Raw genomic sequence first — 19,318 nt, 5'->3', positions numbered from 1 at the left:
GTTCGGTTTTGCATGGGCTATTTCATCCCCATGCTATCCAGGTCCTAGACGCCCCAGATACGGATGTCTATGATAGGGTGTTGGTGTCACATTAGAGAAGATACGGTGACGAAATTGATTATAGGCATCATGTAGAAGAGGGAAGTAGTTAAGAGTAACAACATGAATAAGAACAAGCTCCGATTGAGGCCGTTTAGAAAGCATTGAAAATCTCTTGGGGATCTAAGATGAAATTACTTCACTTTCTCACGATCTATATAAATTTTAATGTACGCACACATCCCCTCACACGTGTTGAAACTCTCGACCCCAAAACGACTAACCCAAAGTAACAAACAAGTATGCAAAAAACACAAGTTTTTTTGTTTTTCTTGTTCGGTTTTGCATGGGTTATTTCATCCCGATGCTATCCAGGTCCTAGACGCCCCAGATACGGATGTCTACGATAGGGTGTTGGTGTCACATTAGAGAAGATACGGTGACGAAATTGATTATAGGCATCATCTAGAAGAGGGAAGTAGTTAAGAGTAACAACATGAATAAGAACAAGCTCCGATTGAGGCCGTTTAGAAAGCATTGAAAATCTCTTTGCGATCTAAGATGAAATTACTTCACTTTCTCACGATCTATATAAATTTTAGTGTATGCACACATCCCCTCACACGTGTTGAAACTCTCGACCCCCAAAACGACTAACCCAAAGTAACAAACAAGTATGCAAAAAACACAAGTTTTTTTTGTTTTTTCTGTTCGGTTTTGCATGGGCTATTTCATCCCGATGCTATCCAGGTCCTAGACGCCCCAGATACGGATGTCTACGATAGGGTGTTGGTGTCACATTAGAGAAGATACGGTGACGAAATTGATTATAGGCATCATCTAGAAGAGGGAAGTAGTTAAGAGTAACAACATGAATAAGAACAAGCTCCGATTGAGGCCGTTTAGAAAACATTGAAAATCTCTTTGGGATCTAAGATGAAATTACTTCACTTTCTCACGATCTATATAAATTTTAATGTACGCACACATCCCCTCACACGTGTTGAAACTCTCGACCCCAAAACGACTAACCCAAAGTAACAAACAAGTATGCAAAAAACACAAGTTTTTTGTTTTTCTTGTTCGGTTTTGCATGGGTTATTTCATCCCGATGCTATCCAGGTCCTAGACGCCCCAGATACGGATGTCTACGATAGGGTGTTGGTGTCACATTAGAGAAGATACGGTGACGAAATTGATTATAGGCATCATCTAGAAGAGGGAAGTAGTTAAGAGTAACAACATGAATAAGAACAAGCTCCGATTGAGGCCGTTTAGAAAGCATTGAAAATCTCTTTGGGATCTAAGATGAAATTACTTCACTTTCTCACGATCTATATAAATTTTAGTGTATGCACACATCCCCTCACACGTGTTGAAACTCTCGACCCCAAAACGACTAACCCAAAGTAACAAACAAGTATGCAAAAAACACAAGTTTTTTTTGTTTTTATTGTTCGGTTTTGCATGGGCTATTTCATCCCGATGCTATCCAGGTCCTAGACGCCCCAGATACGGATGTCTACGATAGGGTGTTGGTGTCACATTAGAGAAGATACGGTGACGAAATTGATTATAGGCATCATCTAGAAGAGGGAAGTAGTTAAGAGTAACAACATGAATAAGAACAAGCTCCGATTGAGGCCGTTTAGAAAGCATTGAAAATCTCTTGGGGATCTAAGATGAAATTACTTCACTTTCTCACGATCTATATAAATTTTAGTGTACGCACACATCCCCTCACACGTGTTGAAACTCTCGACCCCAAAACGACTAACCCAAAGTAACAAACAAGTATGCAAAAAACACAAGTTTTTTTTGTTTTTCTTGTTCGGTTTTGCATGGGCTATTTCATCCCGATGCTATCCAGGTCCTAGACGCCCCGGATACGGATGTCTTCGATAGGGTGTTGGGGTCACAGTAGAGAAGATAGAGTGACAAAATTGATTATAGGCATCATGTAGAAGAGGGAAGTAGTTAAGAGTAACAACATGAATAAGAACAAGCTCCGATTGAGGCCGTTTAGAAAGCATTGAAAATCTCTTGGGGATCTAAGATGAAATTACTTCACTTTCTCACGATCTATATAAATTTTAATGTACGCACACATCCCCTCACACGTGTTGAAACTCTCGACCCCCAAAACGACTAACCCAAAGTAACAAACAAGTATGCAAAAAACACAAGTTTTTTTTTTTTACTGTTCGGTTTTGCATGGGTTATTTCATCCCGATGCTATCCAGGTCCTAGACGCCCCGGATACGGATGTCTACGATAGGGTGTTGGTGTCACATTAGAGAAGATACGGTGACGAAATTGATTATAGGCATCATCTAGAAGAGGGAAGTAGTTAAGAGTAACAACATGAATAAGAACAAGCTCCGATTGAGGCCGTTTAGAAAGCATTGAAAATCTCTTTGCGATCTAAGATGAAATTACTTCACTTTCTCACGATCTATATAAATTTTAGTGTATGCACACATCCCCTCACACGTGTTGAAACTCTCGACCCCCAAAACGACTAACCCAAAGTAACAAACAAGTATGCAAAAAACACAAGTTTGTTTGTGTTGTTAGGTTTCGGTTTTGCATGGGCTATTTCATCCCGATGCTATCCAGGTCCTAGACGCCCCGGATACGGATGTCTACGATAGGGTGTTGGTGTCACATTAGAGAAGATACGGTGACGAAATTGATTATAGGCATCATCTAGAAGAGGGAAGTAGTTAAGAGTAACAACATGAATAAGAACAAGCTCCGATTGAGGCCGTTTAGAAAACATTGAAAATCTCTTTGGGATCTAAGATGAAATTACTTCACTTTCTCACGATCTATATAAATTTTAATGTACGCACACATCCCCTCACACGTGTTGAAACTCTCGACCCCCAAAACGACTAACCCAAAGTAACAAACAAGTATGCAAAAAACACAAGTTTTTTTTTGTTTTTACTGTTCGGTTTTGCATGGGTTATTTCATCCCGATGCTATCCAGGTCCTAGACGCCCAAGATACGGATGTCTACGATAGGGTGTTGGTGTCACATTAGAGAAGATACGGTGACGAAATTGATTATAGGCATCATCTAGAAGAGGGAAGTAGTTAAGAGTAACAACATGAATAAGAACAAGCTCCGATTGAGGCCGTTTAGAAAGCATTGAAAATCTCTTTGGGATCAAAGATGAAATTACTTCACTTTCTCACGATCTATATAAATTTTAGTGTATGCACACATCCCCTCACACGTGTTGAAACTCTCGACCCCCAAACGACTAACCCAAAGTAACAAACAAGTATGCAAAAAACACAAGTTTTTTTTGTTTTTACTGTTCGGTTTTGCATGGGCTATTTCATCCTGATGCTATCCAGGTCCTAGACGCCCCAGATACGGATGTCTACGATAGGGTGTTGGTGTCACATTAGAGAAGATACGGTGACGAAATTGATTATAGGCATCATCTAGAAGAGGGAAGTAGTTAAGAGTAACAACATGAATAAGAACAAGCTCCGATTGAGGCCGTTTAGAAAGCATTGAAAATCTCTTGGGGATCTAAGATGAAATTACTTCACTTTCTCACGATCTATATAAATTTTAATGTACGCACACATCCCCTCACACGTGTTGAAACTCTCGACCCCCAAAACGACTAACCCAAAGTAACAAACAAGTATGCAAAAAACACAAGTTTTTTTTTTTTTTTAATGTTCGGTTTTGCATGGGTTATTTCATCCCGATGCTATCCAGGTCCTAGACGCCCCTGATACGGATGTCTACGATAGGGTGTTGGTGTCACATTAGAGAAGATACGGTGACGAAATTGATTATAGGCATCATCTAGAAGAGGGAAGTAGTTAAGAGTAACAACATGAATAAGAACAAGCTCCGATTGAGGCCGTTTAGAAAGCATTGAAAATCTCTTTGGGATCTAAGATGAAATTACTTCACTTTTTAGTGTATGCACACATCCCCTCACACGTGTTGAAACTCTCGACCCCCAAAACGACTAACCCAAAGTAACAAACAAGTATGCAAAAAACACAAGTTTTTTTTTGTTTTTACTGTTCGGTTTTGCATGGGCTATTTCATCCCGATGCTATCCAGGTCCTAGATGCCCCAGATACGGATGTCTACGATAGGGTGTTGGTGTCACATTAGAGAAGATACGGTGACGAAATTGATTATAGGCATCATCTAGAAGAGGGAAGTAGTTAAGAGTAACAACATGAATAAGAACAAGCTCCGATTGAGGCCGTTTAGAAAACATTGAAAATCTCTTTGGGATCTAAGATGAAATTACTTCACTTTCTCACGATCTTTATAAATTTTAATGTACGCACACATCCCCTCACACGTGTTGAAACTCTCGACCCCCAAAACGACTAACCCAAAGTAACAAACAAGTATGCAAAAAACACAAGTTTTTTTTTGTTTTTACTGTTCGGTTTTGCATGGGTTATTTCATCCCGATGCTATCCAGGTCCTAGACGCCCCAGATACGGATGTCTACGATAGGGTGTTGGTGTCACATTAGAGAAGATACGGTGACGAAATTGATTATAGGCATCATCTAGAAGAGGGAAGTAGTTAAGAGTAACAACATGAATAAGAACAAGCTCCGATTGAGGCCGTTTAGAAAGCATTGAAAATCTCTTTGGGATCTAAGATGAAATTACTTCACTTTCTCATGATCTATATAAATTTTAGTGTATGCACACATCCCCTCACACGTGTTGAAACTCTCGACCCCCAAAACGACTAACCCAAAGTAACAAACAAGTATGCAAAAAACACAAGTTTTTTTTGTTTTTCATGTTCGGTTTTGCATGGGCTATTTCATCCCGATGCTATCCAGGTCCTAGACGCCCCGGATACGGATGTCTACGATAGGGTGTTGGTGTCACATTAGAGAAGATACGGTGACGAAATTGATTATAGGCATCATCTAGAAGAGGGAAGTAGTTAAGAGTAACAACATGAATAAGAACAAGCTCCGATTGAGGCCGTTTAGAAAGCATTGAAAATCTCTTGGGGATCTAAGATGAAATTACTTCACTTTCTCACGATCTATATAAATTTTAATGTACGCACACATCCCCTCACACGTGTTCAAACTCTCGACCCCCAAAACGACTAACCCAAAGTAACAAACAAGTATGCAAAAAACACAAGTTTTTTTGTTTTTCTTGTTCGGTTTTGCATGGGTTATTTCATCCCGATGCTATCCAGGTCCTAGACGCCCCGGATACGGATGTCTACGATGGGGTGTTGGTGTCACATTAGAGAAGATACGGTGACGAAATTGATTATAGGCATCATCTAGAAGAGGGAAGTAGTTAAGAGTAACAACATGAATAAGAACAAGCTCCGATTGAGGCCGTTTAGAAAGCATTGAAAATCTCTTTGGGATCTAAGATGAAATTACTTCACTTTCTCACGATCTATATAAATTTTAGTGTATGCACACATCCCCTCACACGTGTTGAAACTCTCGACCCCCAAAACGACTAACCCAAAGTAACAAACAAGTATGCAAAAAACACAAGTTTTTTTTGTTTTTATAGTTTGCTTATGCATGGGCTATTTCATCCCGATGCTATCCAGGTCCTAGACGCCCCAGATACGGATGTCTACGATAGGGTGTTGGTGTCACATTAGAGAAGATATGGTGACGAAATTGATTATAGGCATCATCTAGAAGAGGGAAGTAGTTAAGAGTAACAACATGAATAAGAACAAGCTCCGATTGAGGCCGTTTAGAGAACATTGAAAATCTCTTTGGGATCTAAGATGAAATTACTTCACTTTCTCACGATCTTTATAAATTTTAATGTACGCACACATCCCCTCACACGTGTTGAAACTCTCGACCCCAAAACGACTAACCCAAAGTAACAAACAAGTATGCAAAAAACACAAGTTTTTTTTTGTTTTCTTGTTCGGTTTTGCATGGGTTATTTCATCCCGATGCTATCCAGGTCCTAGACGCCCAGGATACGGATGTCTACGATAGGGTGTTGGTGTCACATTAGAGAAGATACGGTGACGAAATTGATTATAGGCATCATCTAGAAGAGGGAAGTAGTTAAGAGTAACAACATGAATAAGAACAAGCTCCGATTGAGGCCGTTTAGAAAGCATTGAAAATCTCTTTGGGATCTAAGATGAAATTACTTCACTTTCTCACGATCTATATAAATTTTAGTGTATGCACACATCCCCTCACACGTGTTGAAACTCTCGACCCCCAAAACGACTAACCCAAAGTAACAAACAAGTATGCAAAAAACACAAGTTTTTTGTTTTTCTTGTTCGGTTTTGCATGGGCTATTTCATCCCGATGCTATCCAGGTCCTAGACGCCCAGATACGGATGTCTACGATAGGGTGTTGGTGTCACATTAGAGAAGATACGGTGACGAAATTGATTATAGGCATCATCTAGAAGAGGGAAGTAGTTAAGAGTAACAACATGAATAAGAACAAGCTCCGATTGAGGCCGTTTAGAAAACATTGAAAATCTCTTTGGGATCTAAGATGAAATTACTTCACTTTCTCACGATCTTTATAAATTTTAATGTACGCACACATCCCCTCACACGTGTTGAAACTCTCGACCCCCAAAACGACTAACCCAAAGTAACAAACAAGTATGCAAAAAACACAAGTTTTTTTTGTTTTTCTGTTCGGTTTTGCATGGGTTATTTCATCCCGATGCTATCCAGGTCCTAGACGCCCCAGATACGGATGTCTACGATAGGGTGTTGGTGTCACATTAGAGAAGATACGGTGACGAAATTGATTATAGGCATCATCTAGAAGAGGGAAGTAGTTAAGAGTAACAACATGAATAAGAACAAGCTCCGATTGAGGCCGTTTAGAAAGCATTGAAAATCTCTTTGGGATCAAAGATGAAATTACTTCACTTTCTCACGATCTATATAAATTTTAGTGTATGCACACATCCCCTCACACGTGTTGAAACTCTCGACCCCCAAAACGACTAACCCAAAGTAACAAACAAGTATGCAAAAAACACAAGTTTTTTGTTTTTCTTGTTCGGTTTTGCATGGGCTATTTCATCCCGATGCTATCCAGGTCCTAGACGCCCCGGATACGGATGTCTACGATAGGGTTTTGTTGTCTCATTAGAGAAGATAGTGTGACGAAATTGATTATAGGCATCATCTAGAAGAGGGAAGTAGTTAAGAGTAACAACATGAATAAGAACAAGCTCCGATTGAGGTCGTTTAGAAAGCATTGAAAATCTCTTGGGGATCTAAGATGAAATTACTTCACTTTCTCACGATCTATATAAATTTTAATGTACGCACACATCCCCTCACACGTGTTGAAACTCTCGACCCCCAAAACGACTAACCCAAAGTAACAAACAAGTATGCAAAAAACACAAGTTTTATTTTGTTTTTACTGTTCGGTTTTGCATGGGTTATTTCATCCCGATGCTATCCAGGTCCTAGACGCCCCAGATACGGATGTCTACGATAGGGTGTTGGTGTCACATTAGAGAAGATACGGTGACGAAATTGATTATAGGCATCATCTAGAAGAGGGAAGTAGTTAAGAGTAACAACATGAATAAGAACAAGCTCCGATTGAGGCCGTTTAGAAAGCATTGAAAATCTCTTTGGGATCTAAGATGAAATTATTTCACTTTCTCACGATCTATATAAATTTTAGTGTATGCACACATCCCCTCACACGTGTTGAAACTCTCGACCCCCAAAACGACTAACCCAAAGTAACAAACAAGTATGCAAAAAACACAAGTTTTTTTTGTTTTTACTGTTCGGTTTTGCATGGGCTATTTCATCCCGATGCTATCCAGGTCCTAGACGCCCCAGATACGGATGTCTACAATAGGGTGTTGGTGTCACATTAGAGAAGATACGATGACAAAATTGATTATAGGCATCATCTAGAAGAGGGAAGTCGTTAAGAGTAACAACATGAATAAGAACAAGCTCCGATTGAGGGCGTTTAGAAAACATTGAAAATCCCTTTGGGATCTAAGATGAAATTACTTCACTTTCTCACGATCTTTATAAATTTTAATGTACGCACACATCCCCTCACACGTGTTGAAACTCTCGACCCCCAAAACGACTAACCCAAAGTAACAAACAAGTATGCAAAAAACACAAGTTTTTTTTTGTTTTTACTGTTCGGTTTTGCATGGGTTATTTCATCCCGATGCTATCCAGGTCCTAGACGCCCCAGATACGGATGTCTACGATAGGGTGTTGGTGTCACATTAGAGAAGATACGGTGACGAAATTGATTATAGGCATCATCTAGAAGAGGGAAGTAGTTAAGAGTAACAACATGAATAAGAACAAGCTCCGATTGAGGCCGTTTAGAAAGCATTGAAAATCTCTTGGGGATCTAAGATGAAATTACTTCACTTTCTCACGATCTATATAAATTTTAGTGTATGCACACATCCCCTCACACGTGTTGAAACTCTCGACCCCCAAAACGACTAACCCAAAGTAACAAACAAGTATGCAAAAAACACAAGTTTTTTTTGTTTTTACTGTTCGGTTTTGCATGGGCTATTTCATCCCGATGCTATCCAGGTCCTAGACGCCCCAGATACGGATGTCTACGATAGGGAGTTGGTGACACATTAGATAAGATACGCTTAAGTTAATGTCTATAGGAATCATATAGAAGAGGGAAGTAGTTAAGAGTAACAACATGAATAAGAACAAGCTCCGATTGAGGCCGTTTAGAAAACATTGAAAATCTCTTTGGGATCTAAGATGAAATTACTTCACTTTCTCACGATCTTTATAAATTTTAATGTACGCACACATCCCCTCACACGTGTTGAAACTCTCGACCCCCAAAACGACTAACCCAAAGTAACAAACAAGTATGCAAAAAACACAAGTTTTTTTTTGTTTTTACTGTTCGGTTTTGCATGGGTTATTTCATCCCGATGCTATCCAGGTCCTAGACGCCCGAGATATGGATGTCTACGATAGGGTGTTGGTGTCACATTAGAGAAGATACGGTGACGAAATTGATTATAGGCATCATCTAGAAGAGGGAAGTAGTTAAGAGTAACAACATGAATAAGAACAAGCTCCGATTGAGGCCGTTTAGAAAGCATTGAAAATCTCTTTGGGATCTAAGATGAAATTACTTCACTTTCTCACGATCTATATAAATTTTAGTGTATGCACACATCCCCTCACACGTGTTGAAACTCTCGACCCCCAAAACGACTAACCCAAAGTAACAAACAAGTATGCAAAAAACACAAGTTTTTTTGTTTTTTTTGTTCGGTTTTGCATAGGCTATTTCATCCCGATGCTATCCAGGTCCTAGACGCCCCGGATACGGATGTCTACGATAGGGTGTTGGTGTCACATTAGAGAAGATACGGTGACGAAATTGATTATAGGCATCATCTAGAAGAGGGAAGTAGTTAAGAGTAACAACATGAATAAGAACAAGCTCCGATTGAGGCCGTTTAGAAAGCATTGAAAATCTCTTGGGGATCTAAGATGAAATTACTTCACTTTCTCACGATCTATATAAATTTTAATGTACGCACACATCCCCTCACACGTGTTGAAACTCTCGACCCCCAAAATGACTAACCCAAAGTAACAAACAAGTATGCAAAAAACACAAGTTTTTTTTTGTTTTTACTGTTCGGTTTTGCATGGGCTATTTCATCCCGATGCTATCCAGGTCCTAGACGCCCCAGATACGGATGTCTACGATAGGGTGTTGGTGTCACATTAGAGAAGATACGGTGACGAAATTGATTATAGGCATCATCTAGAAGAGGGAAGTAGTTAAGAGTAACAACATGAATAAGAACAAGCTCCGATTGAGGCCGTTTAGAAAGCATTGAAAATCTCTTGGGGATCTAAGATGAAATTACTTCACTTTCTCACGATCTATATAAATTTTAATGTATGCACACATCCCCTCACACGTGTTGAAACTCTCGACCCCCAAAACGACTAACCCAAAGTAACAAACAAGTATGCAAAAAACACAAGTTTTTTTGTTTTTACTGTTCGGTTTTGCATGGGCTATTTCATCCCGATGCTATCCAGGTCCTAGACGCCCCAGATACGGATGTCTACGATAGGGTGTTGGTGTCACATTAGAGAAGATACGGTGACGAAATTGATTATAGGCATCATCTAGAAGAGGGAAGTAGTTAAGAGTAACAACATGAATAAGAACAAGCTCCGATTGAGGCCGTTTAGAAAACATTGAAAATCTCTTTGGGATCTAAGATGAAATTACTTCACTTTCTCACGATCTTTATAAATTTTAATGTACGCACACATCCCCTCACACGTGTTGAAACTCTCGACCCCCAAAACGACTAACCCAAAGTAACAAACAAGTATGCAAAAAACACAAGTTTTTTTTTGTTTTTATTGTTCGGTTTTGCATGGGCTATTTCATCCCGATGCTATCCAGGTCCTAGACGCCCCAGATACGGATGTCTACGATAGGGTGTTGGTGTCACATTAGAGAAGATACGGTGACGAAATTGATTATAGGCATCATCTAGAAGAGGGAAGTAGTTAAGAGTAACAACATGAATAAGAACAAGCTCCGATTGAGGCCGTTTAGAAAGCATTGAAAATCTCTTGGGGATCTAAGATGAAATTACTTCACTTTCTCACGATCTATATAAATTTTAATGTACGCACACATCCCCTCACACGTGTTGAAACTCTCGACCCCCAAAACGACTAACCCAAAGTAACAAACAAGTATGCAAAAAACACAAGTTTTTTTTTGTTTTTATTGTTCGGTTTTGCATGGGTTATTTCATCCCGATGCTATCCAGGTCCTAGACGCCCCAGATACGGATGTCTACGATAGGGTGTTGGTGTCACATTAGAGAAGATACGGTGACGAAATTGATTATAGGCATCATCTAGAAGAGGGAAGTAGTTAAGAGTAACAACATGAATAAGAACAAGCTCCGATTGAGGCCGTTTAGAAAGCATTGAAAATCTCTTTGGGATCTAAGATGAAATTACTTCACTTTCTCACGATCTATATAAATTTTAGTGTATGCACACATCCCCTCACACGTGTTGAAACTCTCGACCCCAAAACGACTAACCCAAAGTAACAAACAAGTATGCAAAAAACACAAGTTTTTTTGTTTTTCTTGTTCGGTTTTGCATGGGCTATTCCATCCCGATGCTATCCAGGTCCTAGACGCCCCTGATACGGATGTCTACGATAGGGTGTTGGTGTCACATTAGAGAAGATACGGTGACGAAATTGATTATAGGCATCATCTAGAAGAGGGAAGTAGTTAAGAGTAACAACATGAATAAGAACAAGCTCCGATTGAGGCCGTTTAGAAAGCATTGAAAATCTCTTGGGGATCTAAGATGAAATTACTTCACTTTCTCACGATCTATATAAATTTTAATGTACGCACACATCCCCTCACACGTGTTGAAACTCTCGACCCCAAAACGACTAACCCAAAGTAACAAACAAGTATGCAAAACACACACGTTTATTTTTTTTTTCTTGTTCGGTTTTGCATGGGTTATTTCATCCCGATGCTATCCAGGTCCTAGACGCCCCAGATACGGATGTCTATGATAGGGTGTTGGTGTCACATTAGAGAAGATACGGTGACGAAATTGATTATAGGCATCATCTAGAAGAGGGAAGTAGTTAAGAGTAACAACATGAATAAGAACAAGCTCCGATTGAGGCCGTTTAGAAAGCATTGAAAATCTCTTTGGGATCTAAGATGAAATTACTTCACTTTCTCACGATCTATATAAATTTTAGTGTATGCACACATCCCCTCACACGTGTTGAAACTCTCGACCCCCAAAACGACTAACCCAAAGTAACAAACAAGTATGCAAAAAACACAAGTTTTTTTTGGTTTTTCAGGTTCGGTTTTGCATGGGTTATTTCATCCCCTTGCTATCCAGGTGCTAGACGCCCACGATACGGATGTCTACGATAGGGTGTTGGTGTCACATTAGAGAAGATACGGTGACGAAATTGATTATAGGCATCATCTAGAAGAGGGAAGTAGTTAAGAGTAACAACATGAATAAGAACAAGCTCCGATTGAGGCCGTTTAGAAAACATTGAAAATCTCTTGGGGATCTAAGATGAAATTACTTCACTTTCTCACGATCTATATAAATTTTAATGTACGCACACATCCCCTCACACGTGTTGAAACTCTCGACCCCCAAAACGACTAACCCAAAGTAACAAACAAGTATGCAAAAAACACAAGTTTTTTTGTTTTTACTGTTCGGTTTTGCATGGGTTATTTCATCCCGATGCTATCCAGGTCCTAGACGCCCCAGATACGGATGTCTACGATAGGGTGTTGGTGTCACATTAGAGAAGATACGGTGACGAAATTGATTATAGGCATCATCTAGAAGAGGGAAGTAGTTAAGAGTAACAACATGAATAAGAACAAGCTCCGATTGAGGCCGTTTAGAAAGCATTGAAAATCTCTTTGGGATCAAAGATGAAATTACTTCACTTTCTCACGATCTATATAAATTTTAGTGTATGCACACATCCCCTCACACGTGTTGAAACTCTCGACCCCCAAAATGACTAACACAAAGTAACAAACAAGTATGCAAAAAACACAAGTTTTTTTTGTTTTTACTGTTCGGTTTTGCATGGGCTATTCCATCCCGATGCTATCCAGGTCCTAGACGCCCCAAATACGGATGTCTACGATAGGGTGTTGGTGTCACATTAGAGAAGATACGGTGACGAAATTGATTATAGGCATCATCTAGAAGAGGGAAGTAGTTAAGAGTAACAACATGAATAAGAACAAGCTCCGATTGAGGCCGTTTAGAAAACATTGAAAATCTCTTTGGGATCTAAGATGAAATTACTTCACTTTCTCACGATCTTTATAAATTTTAATGTACGCACACATCCCCTCACACGTGTTGAAACTCTCGACCCCCAAAACGACTAACCCAAAGTAACAAACAAGTATGCAAAAAACACAAGTTTTTTTTGTTTTCTTGTTCGGTTTTGCATGGGTTATTTCATCCCGATGGTATCCAGGTCCTAGACGCCCCAGATACGGATGTCTACGATAGGGTGTTGGTGTAACATTAGAGAAGATACGGTGACGAAATTGATTATAGGCATCATCTAGAAGAGGGAAGTAGTTAAGAGTAACAACATGAATAAGAACAAGCTCCGATTGAGGCCGTTTAGAAAACATTGAAAATCTCTTTGGGATCTAAGATGAAATTACTTCACTTTCTCACGATCTATATAAATTTTAATGTACGCACACATCCCCTCACACGTGTTGAAACTCTCGACCCCCAAAACGACTAACCCAAAGTAAGAAACAAGTATGCAAAAAACACAAGTTTTTTTTTGTTTTTTGTGTTCGGTTTTGCATGGGTTATTTCATCCCGATGCTATCCAGGTCCTAGACGCCCCAGATACGGATGTCTACGATAGGGTGTTGGTGTCACATTAGAGAAGATACGGTGACGAAATTGATTATAGGCATCATCTAGAAGAGGGAAGTAGTTAAGAGTAACAACATGAATAAGAACAAGCTCCGATTGAGGCCGTTTAGAAAGCATTGAAAATCTCTTTGGGATCTAAGATGAAATTACTTCACTTTCTCACGATCTATATAAATTTTAGTGTATGCACACATCCCCTCACACGTGTTGAAACTCTCGACCCCCAAAACGACTAACCCAAAGTAACAAACAAGTATGCAAAAAACACAAGTTTTTTTTGTTTTTTCTGTTCGGTTTTTCATGGGCTATTTCATCCCGATGCTATCTAGGTCCTAGACGCCCCTGATACGGATGTCTACGATAGGGTGTTGGTGTCACATTAGAGAAGATACGGTGACGAAATTGATTATAGGCATCATCTAGAAGAGGGAAGTAGTTAAGAGTAACAACATGAATAAGAACAAGCTCCGATTGAGGCCGTTTAGAAAACATTGAAAATCTCTTGGGGATCTAAGATGAAATTACTTCACTTTCTCACGATCTATATAAATTTTAATGTACGCACACATCCCCTCACACGTGTTGAAACTCTCGACCCCAAAAACGACTAACCCAAAGTAACAAACAAGTATGCAAAAAACACAAGTTTTTTTTTGTTTTTACTGTTCGGTTTTGCATGGGTTATTTCATCCCGATGCTATCCAGGTCCTAGACGCCCCAGATACGGATGTCTACGATAGGGTGTTGGTGTCACATTAGAGAAGATACGGTGACGAAATTGATTATAGGCATCATCTAGAAGAGGGAAGTAGTTAAGAGTAACAACATGAATAAGAACAAGCTCCGATTGAGGCCGTTTAGAAAGCATTGAAAATCTCTTTGGGATCTAAGATGAAATTACTTCACTTTCTCACGATCTATATAAATTTTAGTGTATGCACACATCCCCTCACACGTGTTGAAACTCTCGACCCCCAAAATGACTAACCCAAAGTAACAAACAAGTATGCAAAAAACACAAGTTTTTTTTGTTTTTACTGTTCGGTTTTGCATGGGCTATTCCATCCCGATGCTATCCAGGTCCTAGACGCCCCAAATACGGATGTCTACGATAGGGTGTTGGTGTCACATTAGAGAAGATACGGTGACGAAATTGATTATAGGCATCATCTAGAAGAGGGAAGTAGTTAAGAGTAACAACATGAATAAGAACAAGCTCCGATTGAGGCCGTTTAGAAAACATTGAAAATCTCTTTGGGATCTAAGATGAAATTACTTCACTTTCTCACGATCTTTATAAATTTTAATGTACGCACACATCCCCTCACACGTGTTGAAACTCTCGACCCCCAAAACGACTAACCCAAAGTAACAAACAAGTATGCAAAAAACACAAGTTTTTTTTTGTTTTTACTGTTCGGTTTTGCATGGGTTATTTCATCCCGATGGTATCCAGGTCCTAGACGCCCCAGATACGGATGTCTACGATAGGGTGTTGGTGTAACATTAGAGAAGATACGGTGACGAAATTGATTATAGGCATCATCTAGAAGAGGGAAGTAGTTAAGAGTAACAACATGAATAAGAACAAGCTCCGATTGAGGCCGTTTAGAAAACATTGAAAATCTCTTTGGGATCTAAGATGAAATTACTTCACTTTCTCACGATCTATATAAATTTTAATGTACGCACACATCCCCTCACACGTGTTGAAACTCTCGACCCCCAAAACGACTAACCCAAAGTAAGAAACAAGTATGCAAAAAACACAAGTTTTTTTTTGTTTTCTTGTTCGGTTTTGCATGGGTTATTTCATCCCGATGCTATCCAGGTCCTAGACGCCCCTGATACGGATGTCTACGATAGGGTGTTGGTGTCACATTAGAGAAGATACGGTGACGAAATTGATTATAGGCATCATCTAGAAGAGGGAAGTAGTTAAGAGTAACAACATGAATAAGAACAAGCTCCGATTGAGGCCGTTTAGAAAGCATTGAAAATCTCTTTGGGATCTAAGATGAAATTACTTCACTTTCTCACGATCTATATAAATTTTAGTGTATGCACACATCCCCTCACACGTGTTGAAACTCTCGACCCCCAAAACGACTAACCCAAAGTAACAAACAAGTATGCAAAAAACACAAGTTTTTTTTTTACTGTTCGGTTTTGCATGGGCTATTTCATCCCGATGCTATCCAGGTCCTAGACGCCGATGATACGGATGTCTACGATAGGGTGTTGGTGTCACATTAGAGAAGATACGGTGACGAAATTGATTATAGGCATCATCTAGAAGAGGGAAGTAGTTAAGAGTAACAACATGAATAAGAACAAGCTCCGATTGAGGCCGTTTAGAAAACATTGAAAATCTCTTGGGGATCTAAGATGAAATTACTTCACTTTCTCACGATCTATATAAATTTTAATGTACGCACACATCCCCTCACACGTGTTGAAACTCTCGACCCCCAAAACGACTAACCCAAAGTAACAAACAAGTATGCAAAAAACACAAGTTTTTTTTTGTTTTTACTGTTCGGTTTTGCATGGGTTATTTCATCCCGATGCTATCCAGGTCCTAGACGCCCCAGATACGGATGTCTACGATAGGGTGTTGGTGTCACATTAGAGAAGATACGGTGACGAAATTGATTATAGGCATCATCTAGAAGAGGGAAGTAGTTAAGAGTAACAACATGAATAAGAACAAGCTCCGATCGAGGCCGTTTAGAAAGCATTGAAAATCTCTTTGGGATCTAAGATGAAATTACTTCACTTTCTCACGATCTATATAAATTTTAGTGTATGCACACATCCCCTCACACGTGTTGAAACTCTCGACCCCAAAACGACTAACCCAAAGTAACAAACAAGTATGCAAAAAACACAAGTTTTTTGTTTTTCTTGTTCGGTTTTGCATGGGCTATTCCATCCCGATGCTATCCAGGTCCTAGACGCCCCAGATACGGATGTCTACGATAGGGTGTTGGTGTCACATTAGAGAAGATACGGTGACGAAATTGATTATAGGCATCATCTAGAAGAGGGAAGTAGTTAAGAGTAACAACATGAATAAGAACAAGCTCCGATTGAGGCCGTTTAGAAAACATTGAAAATCGCTTTGGGATCTAAGATGAAATTACTTCACTTTCTCACGATCTATATAAATTTTAATGTACGCACACATCCCCTCACACGTGTTGAAACTCTCGACCCCCAAAACGACTAACCCAAAGTAAGAAACAAGTATGCAAAAAACACAAGTTTTTTTTGTTTTTCTTGTTCGGTTTTGCATGGGTTATTTCATCCCGATGCTATCCAGGTCCTAGACGCCCGAGATACGGATGTCTACGATAGGGTGTTGGTGTCACATTAGAGAAGATACGGTGACGAAATTGATTATAGGCATCATCTAGAAGAGGGAAGTAGTTAAGAGTAACAACATGAATAAGAACAAGCTCCGATTGAGGCCGTTTAGAAAGCATTGAAAATCTCTTTGGGATCTAAGATGAAATTACTTCACTTTCTCACGATCTATATAAATTTTAGTGTATGCACACATCCCCTCACACGTGTTGAAACTCTCGACCCCAAAACGACTAACACAAAGTAACAAACTAGAATGAAAAAAACACAAGTTTTTTGTTTTTCTTGTTCGGTTTTGCATGGGCTATTTCATCCCGATGCTATCCAGGTCCTAGACGCCCCAGATACGGATGTCTACGATAGGGTGTTGGTGTCACATTAGAGAAGATACGGTGACGAAATTGATTATAGGCATCATCTAGAAGAGGGAAGTAGTTAAGAGTAACAACATGAATAAGAACAAGCTCCGATTGAGGCCGTTTAGAAAGCATTGAAAATCTCTTGGGGATCTAAGATGAAATTACTTCACTTTCTCACGATCTATATAAATTTTAATGTACGCACACATCCCCTCACACGTGTTGAAACTCTCGACCCCCAAAATGACTAACCCAAAGTAACAAACAAGTATGCAAAAAACACAAGTTTTTTGTTTTTTTCTTGTTCGGTTTTGCATGGGTTATTTCATCCCGATGCTATCCAGGTCCTAGACGCCCCAGATACGGATGTCTACGATAGGGTGTTGGTGTCACATTAGAGAAGATACGGTGACGAAATTGATTATAGGCATCATCTAGAAGAGAAAAGTTGTTAAGAGTAACAACATGAATAAGAACAAGCTCCGATTGAGGCCGTTTAGAAAGCATTGAAAATCTCTTTGGGATCTAAGATGAAATTATTTCACTTTCTCACGATCTATATAAATTTTAGTGTATGCACACATCCCCTCACACGTGTTGAAACTCTCGACCCCCAAACGACTAACCCAAAGTAACAAACAAGTATGCAAAAAACACAAGTTTTTTGTTTTTCTTGTTCGGTTTTGCATGGGATATTTCATCCCGATGCTATCCAGGTCCTAGACGCCCAGGATACGGATGTCTACGATAGGGTGTTGGTGTCACATTAGAGAAGATACGGTGACGAAATTGATTATAGGCATCATCTAGAAGAGGGAAGTAGTTAAGAGTAACAACATGAATAAGAACAAGCTCCAATTGAGGCCGTTTAGAAAACATTGAAAATCTCTTGGGGATCTAAGATGAAATTACTTCACTTTCTCACGATCTATATAAATTTTAATGTACGCACACATCCCCTCACACGTGTTGAAACTCTCGACCCCCAAAACGACTAACCCAAAGTAACAAACAAGTATGCAAAAAACACAAGTTTTTTTTGGTTTTTACTGTTCGGTTTTGCATGGGTTATTTCAGCCGGAGGCTATGCAGGTCCTAGCCGCCCCGGATACGGATGTCTACGATAGGGTGTTGGTGTCACATTAGAGAAGATATGGTGACGAAATTGATTATAGGCATCATCTAGAAGAGGGAAGTAGTTAAGAGTAACAACATGAATAAGAACAAGCTCCGATTGAGGCCGTTTAGAAAGCATTGAAAATCTCTTTGGGATCTAAGATGAAATTACTTCACTTTCTCACGATCTATATAAATTTTAGTGTATGCACACGTCCCCTCACACGTGTTGAAACTCTCGACCCCCAAAACGACTAACCCAAAGTAACAAACAAGTATGCAAAAAACCCATGTTTTTTTGTTTTTTATGTTGGGTTTTGCATGGGCTATTTCATCCCGATGCTATCCAGGTCCTAGACGCCCCAGATACGGATGTCTACGATAGGGTGTTGGTGTCACATTAGAGAAGATACGGTGACGAAATTGATTATAGGCATCATCTAGAAGAGGGAAGTAGTTAAGAGTAACAACATGAATAAGAACAAGCTCCGATTGAGGCCGTTTAGAAAGCATTGAAAATCTCTTGGGGATCTAAGATGAAATTACTTCACTTTCTCACGATCTATATAAATTTTAATGTACGCACACATCCCCTCACACGTGTTGAAACTCTCGACCCCCAAAACGACTAACCCAAAGTAAGAAACAAGTATGCAAAAAACACAAGTTTTTTTTTTGTTTTTACTATTCGGTTTTGCATGGGTTATTTCATCCCGATGCTATCCAGGTCCTAGACGCCCCAGATACGGATGTCTACGATAGGGTGTTGGTGTCACATTAGAGAAGATACGGTGACAAAATTGATTATAGGCATCATCTAGAAGAGGGAAGTAGTTAAGAGTAACAACATGAATAAGAACAAGCTACGATTGAGGCCGTTTAGAAAGCATTGAAAATCTCTTTGGGATCTAAGATGAA

Source organism: Lolium perenne, unplaced genomic scaffold, assembly GCF_019359855.2.
Source record: "Lolium perenne isolate Kyuss_39 unplaced genomic scaffold, Kyuss_2.0 unplaced46, whole genome shotgun sequence".
Taxonomy (NCBI): Eukaryota; Viridiplantae; Streptophyta; class Magnoliopsida; order Poales; family Poaceae; genus Lolium; species Lolium perenne.
This window is presented reverse-complemented; position numbering follows the sequence as displayed.